This window comes from Macrobrachium rosenbergii, chromosome 45 (genome assembly GCF_040412425.1).
Source record: "Macrobrachium rosenbergii isolate ZJJX-2024 chromosome 45, ASM4041242v1, whole genome shotgun sequence".
Classification (NCBI taxonomy): domain Eukaryota; kingdom Metazoa; phylum Arthropoda; class Malacostraca; order Decapoda; family Palaemonidae; genus Macrobrachium; species Macrobrachium rosenbergii.
In genome coordinates, this window is record NC_089785.1 from 34357561 (window position 1) to 34374036 (window position 16476).

At 37.0% G+C, this 16476-nt stretch overlaps 1 protein-coding gene across 1 annotated transcript in view; it reads right to left on the reverse strand.

Moving 5' to 3' along the window:
• Positions 1-882: 882 nt before the first annotated feature.
• Positions 883-16476, reverse strand: part of RNaseX25 (Ribonuclease X25) — a 48430-nt gene continuing 32836 nt past the window's right edge. Inside the window, exon 8 of the mRNA XM_067089073.1 lies at positions 883-6642. The gene's annotated coding sequence lies outside the window, so the exon portion shown is untranslated. The remainder of the gene's footprint in view (positions 6643-16476) is intronic.

The window sequence follows — 16476 nt, forward strand, 5'->3', positions numbered from 1 at the left end:
CACATACAGTTTTGGGGTGTCATGCTCTCTCTGAACACAAATTGGAGAACAAATATATTCAAAACCACATACAGCTTTGGAGCATCATGCTCCATTAACACGAGTTGGAGAACAAATATATTCAAAACTACACACAATTTCGGAGCGTCATGCTCCCTCTTTAGAGGGAGCATGACTTTGAAACTGTACAGACACCACCCTACTTACAAACGAGTTACCTTCTGGACAGCCGTTTGTATGCTGAATTGTTTGTAAGTTGGTTACTGTACTCTTCATGCCTATTTAAGTGCAGTTTGATTTAAAATCAATACAGTACTGTATGTTTTTTCATCCTAAAACTACAGAACAGGGGCACAAAACAAAATTTGAATTTGCGGGTGGCAAAGGGGAGCGCACTGAATACAATTTTAATTTGCAATCCAGTTTGTTTGTATCTCTGAATGTTTGTAAGTTGAATGTCCATAAGCAGGGTGGTGTCTGTATGTGCTTTTGAATATATGTGTTCTCCACATTGTGGTTTTTTCCAACTCAACAATCATAACATGCCAAGTATGTTTTGCATATTAAGTGAAAAAAAAAAGAAGTGAAATGTTAAAATGTTTGTCTCCTGCATCACCTAACTAAATTTCTACACACTGTAAACTTAGTGGAGTGGAATGAGGTCAAGGAGGAAACTACAAAATAAGGAGGATATTTTAGTGTCTGTACAGTGTACAAACCATTCCTTAACATAGCCATGCAATTTGGTTTAAATTAATGACTTCATCTGCAATTCTCACACAAAGATAACTTTAGTTTCCATCAGATAACCCACATATTCTCTCTCTCTCTCTCTCTCTCTCTCTCTCTCTCTCTCTCTCTCTCTCTCTCTCTCTCTCTCTCTCTCTCTCTCTCTCTCTCTCTCTCTTTCAGTAAAACTCTTAGTTATTATCACTGCAGTTACACCCCCTTCTTTGCTAAAATCTCTTTGTAACCGTTAACCATTCCAAAACTATATTTTATTCTTACAGTGACCTCTACAGCATTACCATTTATAATAATTTTGACCAACAAAAAATATGAATTCCAATGCTTTTTAATAAGCCATATGCTGCAATGATTAAATTAACCTAAGTCCAATGCCATTACACTACATAACATTGGAGTTCAGTGATATTATTGGTTTGGCAGAGCAAAATTAAAATCTAAAATCATAATTCAGTATTGCCTTTTACTCCAGGAAAACTAAGAATTTATTGATCAGCCAGCCTTATGCCATTCTCTTGTTATCTGATTCACTTTGTATATGCATTACTGTATTATACCTAATGATTCTCAATATTTAAATACTGTACACAGTACTTGATGTAAACATTTCACTACAAACTTTCTTTTCTGTTGCAGTTTAGAAAGAATTCATATAATGCTGCCAGTAAACCAGGCTTTGTTCATGAGGCTTCTTCACTGCGGAGATGATGGTGTTGATGCCACGTGGTTCAGTTGTTTTGTTTTACCATTACTGAATAGTAATACTAAAAATAATACTGTTCTCTTATTTTGGATGGTAACAGCTTCCCTGGACCTTTTCATCTTTGGGAACAGATAACTGAGAGTGGTGGTTTCCTTCTTTCCAAAAATGGTGACGATGATTTAGGCCATGCTGGAAGATATCTGTTTTGGCCATCTTGCAAAAGCTCTATTTCAACAGCAAACTTCCAGAATGTGGATACTCATAGCATGGGCATCCATATTCTGCTGAGGTGAGGCTATGCCACACTATTTATTACTTCAGGTCTAATGTTCCTCTTCCTGGCACTGTGGAATGGTCTTCCTGACTAGATTTTTTATACCAGTGCTCACAAGTTTCAAAAGAGCTTTAACGGTAGTTCTAAGTGTCATGCACCACTGTTGTAGTTTTTTTGACTAAATGTTATCATAAACTGTGACAAAAAATATAAGCAGCTGGGAGCTTGAAAACCTGCTTAGCTCCCTAGGACAGTATTTTAGAAAAATATTGTCCTAGGAAGTAAAGAAAACCTGTTTTCTTTTTTTCCTGCTTGAAAATGGTAGCTGAGCAGGAATTTAAAACATCCCAGCTATATGTTACCTCTGGCCTTTGTGTACTGTATTGCAAGAACATTACTTTGCTTTTTACTCTTACTGGTATTAGTACTTAAAATGTACAAAAAAAGAACCACAGACTGAAATGACAACAAATGAATACGTAAAGATGAATCGTCAAGCACAATATATCACAGTTGTACTATGGCAAGGGAACATGAAAGCTTGAATCTTTAATAGAGTTTCTTTATAACTATTTCATAGTTCTACATACAGACTGCTCCAAGGTAAGACCCTAATGCTGGCATATGGCCACCTTAATCAAAAACAACTACAAGAAGTTCTTCACTGAAATATCAGTTACAGAAGATGGCCAAACAGATTATATATCTTCTGATTTGCTCTATACTCTGCTTTCCATTTTTGGAAAATGAAACCACCACTTCACTTAGTTTGGCTAAAAGAAAGAGAGATCCCAAGAGCCTGCTGACATCCAGACAAGAGAGCAACATTCTAAAAATGGTACCAACACGTGGCATCATGCCATCATCCCAGCCTTAGTTTTGCTGGAGTTTACCCTAAAACCCCTACTGACTAGACAGTATACTGTTCCAATACAGATCTTTTGTTAAGGATTTCTGTTCATTCAAGACTGTCAAGGCTAGCCAGAATTTGTTTTATACATGAGGATGAAAGAACACTACAACAAGAGTATCAGCCTATACCATTTGGCTTCCAGTCAAGGCGTTGAAAAAGACCAATGTAAAAAAAACCCAAAACCTTACCCTGTGGAACACCAAATAGATAGGTTCAAACTCAGTAAAATTGCCATTATCAACTACACTCAGCGTTACTTTCTTAGGAAAAATAATGGTTACTTATGGTAAAACAATGGTAAACCAGGTCAAAAGCAACATGAAAATCAAATTCAATTAATTTTGAGCAATGCTATGCTTATCCATTATGAAGGATGTCTTGGATGCAAATGATTACAGTATATCCAAAGTTGCATTACAACTATTCATTGTTTTCTGAAGGCATACTTGCTTTTAAGAAGCTATTCAAGGTACCTATTTAATTATTTACAGATCAACTTTTCAACAACATATGAAGCCCTTTGGAGTAAACATGGTAATGCATAATTTCTGCTTATCTGGAAAAATACGGTTTATAGGACAACTGTACTAAGTCGGGAGAAACATTCCAGACAAAATTTATAAAAATTATTGGGTAAAATCCATCTGGATCCAAGTCACTCTAGTCTAGGCTGTCTCAGATCTTCATAATATCCACAGAATGAACTGTTTAAGATAGCATAAAGAAGCCTTGTATGTGATGAATCCACTTCTGCAGTCTTGGTCATGGGCTCTGAGAGTTGATAAGTAGCTCTAAACCTTTCTAACAAAAGCCTCCATGGATATTAGCAGCCATCAAAATGCCTTTGTATTTGCCAACTATTAAATCTTAACCTCATTTTAGCATATGCATCTGTCAACCATCAGAAGTCTTCTTTTTAGCCTTTGTGTCAACAAAGTGGTATCTACATGGATGGATTTGTTCAGATCACACAGAAATTGCCATGAGTGGGTCTCACCTCTCAAGCAGACTCTACAAACACCAGATTTCTGGATAAAGGAAGAAGGGAAGACAATTATTTAGAAGATATATGAGGTTACCTGATTACCCCACCAGAGGCCATCACAGTGCCCAAAAAAACACATCAAGGGCCCATCACAGAACTGAGAAGGTACAGTAATACCTTGATCTTACGCACTTCGAGTTGCACAAAATCACAGACATGAACTTTTCATTGGAATCTAACTAATTGGCATACGCAATTTTTTGACAGATGTGCGACATTTGCAAAATCCTCGAGAATCCCTGCAGAAGTAGTTCTGTTTAATTTTTGAAGTAATTTATGTTTTCATGCTTTTATGTGTAAAATTGGTACAGTATTATTTCTATTTTTGTACATAAATATTGTATGATACTAGCATACTTTAGTTAAAATACAGTACAATCAATCAAAATCACAAAACGGCTGTTGAGGTAAACCTCTCTCTCTCTCTCCATTTTAATATTACTTTGATGTATGAGTTGTATCTCTCTCTCTCTCTCTCTCTCTCTCTGAAATAGACTTTTTATGCATATGTAACAAGTATGTTTATTTGCTTTGTATACTACTGTAGGTTTATAGATAAATGTGACGTTACCTTGTTATTAATTTTTTCATATTTTCCATGCAATAATTACAACTTCTTGCATTTGTATCATAAATTATTGCAAATTTTGAACAAATACATATTACTCCCAGTCATTTTTCAGATTCTTCAGAGGGAGGGGGTGTAACCTAACTGTCAGTTATCTTGACATATTGACAGCAAGGGGAGGAAATGTTGCTCACAGATGGTCATAAGGATACTGAAAAATCTCTCTCTTTCTCTTTTTCTCATAAATCATGAATTTCCATCTTTTGATATCTAACATAAGAATAACCTCTCTCTCTCGCTCTCTCTTTCTTTTTCATAAATCATGAATAATTTCCTCTCTCTCTCTCTCTCTGTAATAATTCATACTAATTTCACTCTCTTGATATTTAACGTGAGGACAACCCCCTCTCTCTCTCTCTCTCTCTCTCTCGGTACTTGTAATGAAATATGAATTACAGTAAAGTATTATGATAACTTTCAAATGAAATTACAATGCTTTGGGAGCATGATTTTGTCATATTTAGGGTTTAAATAAGCATTTACTGGATGTATTAGCATTTTTTAGTGACCGTACCAAACTTACTCGAATCCTTGCCTTACATGAGGGGTTCTGGAACCTAACTTCGCCTAAGTTTGAGGTATTACTGTACATCCTGGGTCTCCAGCTCTGCTCTCAGCAAAAACAATACAGTCGATCCCCACCTATTTGCGGTTCCGAATTCGTAGACTTGCCTATTCGCGGATTTCTCTATGGAACACATATAGTATACTGTACATATTATTTGCGGAAAATTCACCTATTCGCGGTATTTTTCAGAGAATTATTCACAGGTTACTGTATTTTCATACCATTTTCATAACTAAAATGTTTTTTTGATAAAACTATTAAAATATTCAGGTATAAGCATTTTTAGAGGGTTTTTGGTGTTTTGAACTATCAAAATAGGCAGTTATAAGCATTTTTAGAGGGGTTTTTAAGTATTTGGGGATTTTAACTATTCGTGGGGGGTAGTGGTATGCATTCCCCGCGAATACTGGGGGCCGAATGTACAGCCTTTTGGCCTAAGAGAAGAACTTGTTATTAACCTGATATGTATCCACCTATGCGTCACATCTTAGGTGCTAGTACTAAACATGGTGGAAGCTCAGTGGGACGACATGTTTAGAACTAGCCCCTCGGGGATCAAAGATATTTTTTAATATAATTTGTCAACTACACAATATAGAAATGGGTGAATGTACTACTTTGATCCCCAAGGGGCTAGTACTAAATACGGCATCCCATTGAGCTTCCGCCATGTTTAGTACAAGCACCTTGGAGGTGACGCATAGGTGGATACATACTGGGATAATATCGGAGAACTTTGCTCTTGCTAACAGTTAACCCAGTTAATGAAGTTTCAACTCTTGCTGCTTCAAGCTTTCAAATATATTTTGGAAACCAGGTCAGACTTGGAAAATTTTTTTCCTTTCATCTAATGGAAATCTCCCACAAGCCCATAATGTTTTTTTCTGAGCACTGTTGTGGCCTCTGGTGGGATAATCTGGTAACCTCTTATCTCTTATGTCAAAATCATCTTCTTCCCTTTTCCCTTCCCTTGGCATTTCATCAAATACAAGGCTGCTAACCTATTCATTCTGAGTTTAACTACCACCTTTCACTATCTTACTTAACCTATATAAAATTACTTAACAAAGTGGATGACCAGTCATGTGTGATCAGCCATCTTCTGGGTCAGAGCAATCAAGTCAGCAGGACCTAACATGACTGGAACTTGCGGGTTGATGATATCATCCCAATAGGAGAGCTGACCTTTGACCTTTACTACAAAGTACTTCCTACATAAATTGATATCTGGCAAGTAGGTTGATGACATGGCTGATTTAGTTACAGTACTTCCACAATTGATGATATCATCCCATTAGGAGAGTTGACCTTTAACCTTTGCTTCAAAATACTTCCTACATAAGTTGATATTTGGCAATATAAAGCAGTGGCATGTCCAGTTTACAAATACATTTTATTCCTGCGTAAAAAACAAGGTGTCTCCTCTGTTTGGACATAAATGAGTATACTCTAAACCAAAGCATATGACCTTTTCAAGGTTTGCAATGCAAGTACAAGAAAATGTTTACATTAATTTTCCTTATCAAGACTCTTAACAAAGATCTTCCGACCATTAAAAATAAGTAACTGCATACATACAAATGTTTAGGAAGACAATTCCGTTGTAATTTACATGCTACTGTATTGACTATTCTCAAATGAAATTTCAATATTCAAGCTATAATTCCCTTCTGCAGCTAATTTTGATTCAAGGTCATAGCTGATAACTCACTGTTGGAAGATCTAATGAAGTATTATGCTCAGCTTACTATGTTTGAAGATTTTCTGGAAAACATCAACATTAAAGTTACGGTAGATGATTTCTGAAAAAATGTTAATTACAAACTGAATTCTAATAAAAATTACTTCTTTTTCATATAATCATATTTTTAAAAATTCTTGGACTATCTGTCCAAAGATCAACTGATAACATGCAAAAACACTAAGATTATTTATGATAGCTTTTACCAAACAAACTTGCACTTTCACAGGTGGGGAAATAGAGTATTAAAATAGAAAAAATGATGGCTAAATGAGTACAGGTGAACTATCTCCAACCAAAAATGGAGGCCCCCGCTCAACTTGAGACCACCTTGATGTGGTGAGGGGGATCTTGAACCCCAGGAATTTGTTCCCAGGTTTGAGTCCAAATGTCCCATACATCATTATATATTTCATTTGATTAACTTTGTGGAATTTTCCACTTTTGCTAAAATTTATTGGACCTGATAAATAGAAAAAGATATCATAGCTGGGACTGGGTTTACAGTTGACCCCTGCCTATTCGTGGTTCCAGATTCGGGAACTCACCTATTTGCAGATTTCTTTATGGAACATATATACACAGTACTTGTGGAAAATTTGCCTATTCGTGTTATTTTTCTTAGAGAAATATTCACAACTTACTGTATCTTCATATAATTTTCATGACTTAATGCACTTTTTGTGATAAAACTATTAAAATATTTAGGTACATGCATTTTTAGAGTTTCTTTTTTGTGTTCTGAACCAAAATAGGCAGTTATGTAAAGTCCCCGCTCAATGTGTTCTCTATGGAGAACATCCCGTTTTCTGCAATGCCTTTCCCGACCTAAGGTCGAGCGGAATATATATTTATCATCACGATTGTAAACTGTGTGCAGTATATGTTGTATTTCCAAGCAATCATGTATTATGTACAAGTAACAAGTTATTTATTTCATATGTCAGACATTATTTATCACTATGTTCTCTGTATGAACCTGTCCTGTTTTTAAGGAACTAGTTTGACCTCAGGTCACCTGTAAATCTTTGTACCAGCGGTCTCTGTAAACTACACAGACGTCCGCATCCCACTTTATAAGCAGCTAACTTTCATCAATAAATCAGCAGTACTTGTCTCCCTGCTTATTATTTAACACCTCTCTCACAGATCTAAGCATTTTTAGAGGGGTTTTAAGTATTTGCAGATTTTAGCTATTCATGGGGGGTAGTGGTACGCATCCCTGCGAATACTGGGGGTCGGCTGTATATCCGAAGCTAAATAATGTTTGGACTTGACAGACATCAGATTAACAGCTCAAGGGAGGAACTATTCTTTAGGGCTGGGCCACAGATTCCAGGGGGGTCTGGTTCTGGGGATAGGACACCTGGCATTCTATCCAGTTTGCCCGTAATATGATTAGGGTGGGGATGATTGCATTTTTGTAATACCCTCAGTCAATCCTTGAAAGTGGGTTTGTCTTACACATGGGCCACTCTAATGGTGTTGTGCCATCCCCTGTCGGGCAGGGTAGGGGGTGGACATTTGGGATTTGGCTCTCACTTGTGCCGTTAGAAGAAGAATAAACTCCATGAAAGGCTGATGATATCATTTTAAGGTTTCAGGTTTAATGTTTTTTTCCCCTCTCAAAACTTTATGTCTAGTAGCTATAAGGATTCAAATACCCCTAGGCCCTTTGATGACACTGTTTTGGCACAGATGATGACCTCTGACAAGGCCTCGACAAGAATGACAACTCTTGGCATGAACCTGACCATGGATATGGAATGCTCCAGTGGTGATACTACCTCTCAGGGTAGTCATCTCAAATTGAAAAATGCCAGTGTGGGAACACAGTGGATAATTTGAAAATATTGTGTAGAGCACATTCCCTTGGAATGTGACTACGAAACTCTCTCTGTTTTGTTTGCTAGTTACGGTAAAATAATAGAGTTAAGGATGAATTGATAAATATGAAGGAAAATGGGAAGCATGGGTAACTTTTGAAAAACATGAAGCTGCACTAAAGCCAGCAGCAATATTAACCCTTAAGGGATGGGCTAAATATATATCAAGCACACCCCCAGACTGGGCAAACTTTAAGGTTGGCCAATTTAAAAAAAAAAAAAATCATCAATGGAAAGAGGAAGATATGCAAATGCACATGGTGTATGAAATAAAAATTTCTAAAAATTTTTCCCTACCTTCCACAGGAAGTTGAAAGTGACTATTTACAACCCTGTGTGGAGCCTCTTTTACAAGACACTCATAAAAATATGTTAACTTTACCAAGTTATGCATGTTTTTTCTAATAATTTATTTTATTTCATTTTGTAAAATGATAATTACAGCTCACACAACACATTACAGATAAGAACTAAAACCAGTAACACATTCTGAGTATATTTGTTGTATGTAAAATATTTACGAGATTTACTGAGATGGGGAGATACAGTAACTTTTTGTGAGGTATACAGTACAGACAGTCCCCGGGTTATGACGGGCTTGGCTTACAATGTTCCGAGTTTACGATGCTTTTCAAATATATTCATAAAAAACTATTTCCTGGGTTACAACGCATGTTCCAGGTTTACGACGCTGACAGCGCTGACCCGACGTAAGAAATATGGCTCCATAATGGCAGAATGGTCAAGTTTTGGAGGTTTTTCTGTTGAAAAACTAAATATAAATGCAGGATACATTGTTTTCAAGACACCCAAAGGATTAAAAGTAAGGTTTTCTTAAGATTTTCGACGGTATTTTGAACGACGCCAGTCCGACCACGATCAGAAGAAATATGCATCCAAAACGGCAGAATGGTCAATATTTGGAGGGTTTTTTTTTTAAATAAAAACCTTAATATAAATGCAGGGTTTGTTGTTTTCAAGACACCCAAAGGATTAAAAGTAAAGTTTTCTTACGATTTTCGACAGTATTTCGGACGATGCCAGTCCAACGCCGATTGGAAGAAAAATGCATTCAAACTGGCAGAATGGTCAATATTTGGAAGGTTTTTATTATGAAAAACTCAATAATAAAAATGGAGGATTGGTTGTTTTCAAGACACCCAAAAGATTAAAAGCAAGGTTTTCTTACGATTCTGGGCGGTAATACTTCACATGACTCAGTCCAACGAATACGATGGAAGAAAATTCACATTCGTGGATTTTTTCATACAGCAATATTCACTAATTGATGATTTTTATTTCATTTTCATGACTAAATAAATTTTTTATGATAAAACAATTTACTAATTTTAAAATATTAATATTAAGGTAACCACAGCAAAGTACTGATAAAAGTTAAATTAAAATCCCATGACATCATAAAACTGCTTACCGATGTAGTCACTTCATTCAACCTCTGTCTCTCTCTCTCTCTCCTTGAATAATTCATGAATAATTTCACTCTTTTGAGATTTAAGTAAGGCCAACTGCCCATATCTATCTTTCTCTCCCCAAATAATTCACAAATAATTTCACTTTTGAGGTTTAAGTAAGGCCACCCACCCATATCTCTCTCTCTCCCTGAATAATTCCACTCTTCAGATTTAAATAATGCCAACCGCCCATATCTCTCTCTCTCTCTCTCTCTCTCTCTCTCTCTCTCTCTCTCTCTCTACTGCATATATCCTTCAAAGAAATATGGATTACTGTGTATATAAACATAAAAAAATATACTAAAATCCCATCATCGGTTGTGTGACAATTTTCTTATTGCTTTGACGTAGGCTACGATATTGGCTCGAGGGATTAGAAGTAGCCAATAACAGAGTTCCTAGCAACCCCCTCTCTCCATGGCGATATGCTATTGGCCAGAAGGACTGACAGTACCCAATAACAACTTGTAACAACCCTCTCCTCCTCCTCTCGCCCTCCTTGACGGTATGCTGTTGGCAGAAAGGGTGGGATTTTAACCAACAACAACACAAAGCTTGCACCTCACAGGCTTTGCATACACTAAAAGGAGGGTGAGTGGTATTTTCTCTCTCTCTCTCTCTCTCTCTCTCTCTCTCTCTCTCTCTCTCTCTCTCTCTCTCTCTCTCTCTGAGATAAGAGAGAGAGAGAATGTGACGGCACATGAATTTTTTAACAAATTTGTGGGAGATGGTGAGGACTAACCATGTTTGTATGATAAATAAATGACTTACCTAATAATAAGTGCTAATTTTCAAATATTAATAAGATTAGATAATAACAATAATGTATTGTAAATTATTTAAATTTTTAAACAAAGAAATATCACACCCTGTCTTTTGCTCAAAGCTTTGAAGCTATGGAGGAGGATGGAACTGGCATATATGTCAAATTACTTGACATTTCTGACCAAGGGTAGACGATCAATTTCTCCCTTCCTTCCTTTCTCTCTCTCTCTCCAAAAGGTAGAAGGAGAAATGGATAGATATATTATAAACAGATACTTAGTTCAGCCCTTCACTCTCCCAGGAAAAGATACTGCTAATTTGAGTCTTTACCTATGCACACTTTTTGTGTGTGTGTGTGTGTTCACAGTGTTTTACAAATGTATAGTAAAGGTAGTAGTACATCTTTGGAAGACAAAGAACAAAAAACAATTTTTTGTTGTTGTCAGTTGCAGTCAAGAGAAATGGATTAACATTCCTTAAGAGATTAAAGAGATAAAACTCTCTCTCTCTGGCTGGAAAAGCGTACTAATGTTTAGGATGACTTTGAAATAATATCAATAATATAATTTCAAAGAATAAAATAGTAATAGGATAATAATTTAAGCTATATTTGATGTAGGATGATACTTAAAAGTAAAATTGGGGGGACACTGTAGTTCTGTGAAATTCCAAGTCTTTTTCTGGTAGATAAGCGGTGAGGCAGTCTCTCTCTCTCTCTCTCTCTCTCTCTCTCTCTCTCTCTCTCTCTCTCTCTCTCTCTCTCTCTCTCTCTTTTATGAAAGACTCAATAAAAATGCAGGTTACATCATTTTCAAGATACTCAAAGGATATTCAAAGGATTAAAAGTAAGGTTTTCTTACGATTTTCGACAATTATTTCGATTTACAACGATTTTCGGCTTACAACACGGCGTCAGAATGGAATCCCCGTCGTAAACCGGGGACGGCCTGTACAAGTTTTTTCTAATATTTCTTCGCACTTTTCTTTGCAAAACAACAATTACAGCTGACATACTATCGTAAAAGATACCAACTAAAATCAACAGCAATCCCTGGGTATATATATATGAGCAAATAAATAAATAAGACGTCCTGGAGTGGCAGAGAGGCAGTACGTTCCCCTCTGAAATCTTAAGGCATACTGACCAATGTCTCTACCATGCTTAGCTAAATAGTTGCCATAAGTCATTTATGGCCCATTGTGAAGTGCTATGAATTGCAGACAATATGAATATGAAGAGGCAGCTGTATGTAAAGCTAATACTGAACATATACGTAAGCATTAGTTATGCTAAAAAATTAATTGGTCAGTCAAAGACCTATGCTATGGCTCTGAATTCCGTAGCTCCTACAAAACTCAAGCTGACAATGTAGCACCTTTACCTGCTGTAAAAGTAAGAACTCCTGAGACTAAGACCCAGTCATCTGGTCTAGGTGCTCAGCCTGCTAGGGCTGACGCACCCCTCTTTGAGGGAGATGTGCCTACTTACAGCATACAGTAGAATCATCCCCAACTGATGAGACCTTCCCCAAAAAAATGGAACAAGAACAAACTAAAGTTCCAAAGAGAGTAAGAACTCCTTGTTCCTCTCCTCCACCTGCTCAAAGTATGGAGATTTCCAAACCCCATAAAAAGTGCAACAAGAGTGAGGCCAACAGTGAGGGTGCTTTTGCCTCAGGAACAGCCAAGGATCAACTTCCTTGGATAATAAGAAAATAGTAGTTGAAGTCCATTCTGCTCCGTATCAAAAAGCCAATAAAAAACATAATGGAGCTAATCATAAACCACATACTGTTTTTCATGACAATCTAAAGAAACTCCCATAAAGTCCCATAAGCAAAATAAATCAAAGAAATAGTATAGATTACAGTAGAACTGCCCTTGGCAGATCGTAGCACTAAAAATTCAATATGGACATTTTACAATGGAACTATAAGAGACTAAGGAATCTTTCAGAAATTCTAAAAGTATTACTGCATGAGCATATGCCAGGGGTTGTATGTCTCCAAGAAACTAAATTAGGGAATGCACTATACAATCCAGGTCTAAACTATGAGATCTATAAGATGAGCCCCACTGATGGGGACCATGCCCATGGAGGTGTTGCAATAATTACTACTAAAACATTGCAACATTTATGGTTCCCATGAACATGCAGCTTCAAGCTATTGCTATTCAGGCTACTTTTGACAGTTGTGGCGGAATTCACACCCACAAACAACACAACACGCAACACTCACCCTGATCTTCGGTTGCTGGAGATGGATAAGGTCCACGGTCGCCAATCACAGCACACAACCACAAAACAAAAACTTAAACCGACCCTCCACCAACAACGAACAAACAAAAAAAAGAAGAGACACAAGAACCATTAATGTTGGTACCAAAAAAAACAGACGAACTTCCCGTTCACTTTCAAGGTTGGACCTCAACTGCCCAAGACTTCCCCAAAACCGAAAAACTCCCGACAGACCGACAGACAGACAGACAGCGCCGTAAAACGAACTCCAACAACCGAACCACTCACAACGACAATTACACTCGCTCTCTCTCTCTCTCTCACAAAACGTTGGGAAATGCTAAATAAAAACAAATTTCTTCATCCCTCTATACAGTGAAATCACACTCTGCTCTTTTTACCTTCTGCTGAGATGTAGGTTCACTCTTAGTGACATTCAAGGTTTAATTAATCAACTTCCTCCTCGTTTTTTACTACTTGGTGATATAATGATCTTACACTTTTTAATGATGGTATTATGACATGTCATAATACCTATACAAGTGATTCATCTGCTATCGACTCAAGTATTTGCTCTTCTTCTCTCTATCTGGATTTTAACTGTAGATGAATTTCTACATGACAGTGATTGATTTCCTAATCATCTGAAGGTTGTGAGAAATGTCCCCTCGAATTTTCCTGTTCAGTGGAAGGAAAAGGAAACAGATTGGGTCAAATTTCAAGAAGGTATTAACCTATCCCAGGAATTTGAGCTCTTCAAGTCCTATATAAAGGCTTATGAGTACTTTGCCTCTGAAATATTGAGTAGTGCTGAAAACTTAATACCTAAGACCAAAGGGAAACCACGCATACCTGCTGTTTCATGGTGGGATAAAACCTGTGCTAATTTGATTAAAATTTCCAAGAAATGTTATAGGCATTATAAATCCAGTCAATCTGCAACAGCAAAATCTACAGTATTTACCAACGAGTTATGGCAAAACAGAGAAAATATTTTGGAGTAAAAAGAGAATCCTGGCTTTTTTATATAAATGGTATAAATTCTAAGACCCCATCCAGGTTAATCTGGAAAAAGATAAGAAAACTAAGTGGCACATACGTTCCATCGCCAACGCCTTGTCTGGAAACCAATGGAGACCTTGCCACCAAGCCTGATGAAGTTGCTGAAAAACTGGATGAGCATTTCTCTGAAGTATCGAGTCCTAAAAACTATTCAGCTCAGTTTCAGAAAATTAGGAATTCAATCATTTCCCTTAATTTAAATTCTAGAAATGGTGAATCTTATTATGCCAAGTTAACTTTAAGGGCATTAGCACACTTAAAAATCTTCCAGATTCAGCTAAATCTCATCTTCTTAAAATCTTTAACAAAATATGGGAAACTGGTATTCTTCCCCCTTCTTGGAAGATTGCATTTTTTTGTCCCCATTAAGAAACCATTGAAAGATCCAACCCTTCCTACAAGCTATCGGCCAATATCTCTTACAAGTTGTGTGCAAATTGTTTGAGAAAATGGTGAATTCTAGGCTAATGTGGCATCTTGAGAAAAATGGTTTGTTATCATCTGTCCAGTTAGGCTTTGGGAGAAATCGTTCCACTCTGGATCCACTACTAAGATTATTATCCCAAATTCAGCAAGGTTTCTCAAAATGCAGTCAGACTATTGGTGTCGTCTTTGATCTCGAAAAAGCCTATGACACTACTTGGCGTTTTGGTATTATGTATTAAGCGGCTTCATGACATGGGAGTACAAGGTAATATGTTAAATTCCATCAGCTCATTTCAAAGTGATAGGTATATTTAAAGTTAAAATTGGAAATACCTTGTCTAATGCTTTTGAGCTGGAGGAAGGCGTCCCACAAGGCAGTGCTGTGGCTATAAACAGCATTGTTGAATGTGTCTCACCTCCAGTAAAGTCATCTTTGTTTGTACTGTAAATGACCTCGCTATATATGTCACTACTTATGGTGCTATTGCACCTTGTTATTTCTTGCAAAAGTCAATTAATGCAATCAGCAATTGGGCTGATGACAATGGCTTTCGATTCTCCCCTTCCAAAATTGTGGCAATTCATTTTACTAGAAGTACTCAAAAGGAAACCATTCAAAATATTAAGAGGAAATCCCTTAACATTTTAAAAGTAGTCTCAGGTTTTAACTGGGGTGCTGATAAGAGGTCACTTTTACGGTTATATGACTCATTATGTAAATCTAAGCTTGAGTATGTTGCCAAGCCTATTCTTCAGCAAGTGCAAGCAAACTTAATGAGTTGGATGTAGTTCATCATGCTGGTCTAAGAATATACTCTGGTGCATTTAAGACATCACCAGTTGAAAGCTTATACTATATACTGACGCTGAAGAGCTCCCTCTAGATGTACGTCGAGAGGAACTGGGACTGCGGTATATGATCAAATTAAGAGGTTCCCCTGAAAAATCTACAGCATCCATTCTTGACCAAAATGATGCACATCACTTTGCAAATGCTAGAGCATCCAAGCCTTTTCCTCTAAGAATTAATGCTACAGTTGACAATGTGTCTATCAAAAACCAAAAAATTAAGGCAATACATTGCCCTACGTTGCCTCCTTGGTTGATGTCAGAACCATCAGTCTGCCAAAAAGCTGCTGTTAAAAAATCAGTTAATGTCCAGGAAGTGAAGGCTCATTTTCTTGATCATGACCAAATACATACGGGTTCTGTTAAACTATTCACTGATGGATCAAAGACATCAAGTGGCATTGGTTGTGCTGTTATTTATGGTAATACCTCATGTGTGGTCACACTATCTAATAATGCCTCTATTTTTACAGCTGAATTAACTGCATTAGCTAAATCTCTTGAGATTGTTTCTACTCTATAGGGTAATACTTTCACCATATACTCAGATTCCTTTAGTGCACTCATGGCCATTAAGCAATATAACAGTAAACATCCAATTATTATTCAATATATTCAAGAATGGTTGTACAGGCTTGCTTTCAAATTCAAATTAGTCCATTTTTGCTAGGTCCCTGCCCATGTAGGCATTGTAGGTAACAAACTTGCCAACCAAGAAGCAAGGGATGTCATTCTAAAGATGACATTCTATTCCACCATATTCCCGCTACCTATACGAAATGGACTGTTCGCTCATATATAAAAAATAAATGGCAAGCATGTTGGTCTTCTCCCCTTCTGGCCAATGATAAAAAGTACAGGAAGATCAGACAAAATACTGAACATTGGCCATCTGGATTCTAACAAACCATAAGGTAGAAATTGTATTATGTGGTCTGAGAATTGGCCATACTCGATTGACCACATTCCTTTTAGAGGGGGGGGGGAACTGCACTAGTCTGTATACAGTGTGACTCTCCTCTTACTGTGGAACACGTTATTAAACTGCTGTAGGTATGCTGCAGCATGACAGACATGGGTTGGTGGGCAGGGATATAGCAGAACTCCTTGGTCCTGATGTAGTTGTTAATAACACAGCTGCATTCTTTAGAGACATTA